Below are 1,418 nucleotides of genomic sequence, written 5' to 3' on the forward strand. Positions count from 1 at the left end.
CAAAATATTCACCTCCAAAGTCCAGTAGTCATTTTGCAGGAATTGACAAGATGCATTTAAAATATATCTTATATTTAGGCAGTTGGACTCAGGGCGGAGGCAGAACCCCCTCCCTCCTTTTTAGCTCAGTGGATTGTGTCCAGGTCCTCGGTGACAACTGTTGTACTGGGGAAATGACTGGGTGGTGCCTGCAAGGAGATAATGTCATTTCCAGTAACAACATAGGAATCAGAACAAACACAGCCACTACAGAAGCACTACAGCGTTCTGTGCTCTCAGTTTAGTGGACCCAAAAGGAGACTGACTTCAGACTTACACAGAAACTAATTGAGATTACAAAGCCCTTTGGGGTTTTTGAAGAGTAACAGGAACAACAATGCAAGATTTTAACTTTGGAAAATGTAACCTGGTAAAAGAGTGAATACAAGAAATCCATGAAAGCAAGAATCTTCCACAATCTGTGATTGAAAATGTTGGAGGAGAAGTTTTTAACACTTGGATTATATACAAAAGTTGCCAATATTGATGTGTGTTGCACCAAGAGAGATTGATTGAAGTGACTTTTTCACCTCATTCTATAAATTGAAATTACAGGAAGAAGTGAAAGATTTAGGAGCTGTTGAGGCATTTATTGCCAGTTATCAAACTGTGTTTTGATAGCTTAGGGGTTGATATTTTGTTTGCAAGATTAGCACTGCAGACCATTCCAGAATATTTGGACCTAGGAAATGACAGTCTGCTTAAAAAATAGATAGAATATGTGTAAGGTGTCTAAACAGTTTCAGGGGAACCAATGAAATTTCCCATCTAGTTCTAATCATTGACAACTTCAGGTTAACTCCGAGAGCTATCAAACTGGGGGCCAAACTCCACAACATCTATTCCAATATATTAGGTTTCCTTGGTGGTATTTTCTGGGCTAAGTGAGTAGCAGGAACTCGTCAACTTTATCCCAATGCAATAGCATCAACTTTTGTACATAAATTTTCCTTGGTGTTTTCTAAATGGTATGTGTTTAGATTATACTAAAATAAAATTAATTTTAAAATAAATAATAAAATATGTCTTAATTTAAAAAGTATTGGATAGCCAAATGATCATTAAAAAGAAGAGTTAATTTAAAAGACATACAGGCTCTGTATTACTTTTTTATATGAAATGTTTAGAAAATGAAAATGTATAGAATGATTGTGAGTTACTCTATTTTCACATTAACCAAAAGAGTGTGGTATGAACATGAGGATAGAAAACTACAGAAGATATTTATATGAACAGACACTTAAATTGTCAATAATATTTTTAAAAATCTCCTCAAAGTAAACTAAAGGAAAATGGAAAGTCTTTGAAACAAATGGCTGGAACAACTTATAAACATATTAAAAAGTTGAAATTTGTCACTTATCTCACTCCATACATCA

The 1,418-nt window shown here is 34.4% G+C and overlaps 1 pseudogene; it reads left to right on the forward strand.

Moving 5' to 3' along the window:
• Positions 1-201: 201 nt before the first annotated feature.
• Positions 202-1,035, forward strand: LOC103084797 (poly(A) polymerase alpha pseudogene; annotated as a pseudogene).
• Positions 1,036-1,418: the final 383 nt, after the last annotated feature.

Source organism: Lipotes vexillifer, unplaced genomic scaffold, assembly GCF_000442215.2.
Source record: "Lipotes vexillifer unplaced genomic scaffold, Lipotes_vexillifer_v1.1 scaffold66, whole genome shotgun sequence".
Lineage (NCBI taxonomy): Eukaryota > Metazoa > Chordata > Mammalia > Artiodactyla > Lipotidae > Lipotes > Lipotes vexillifer.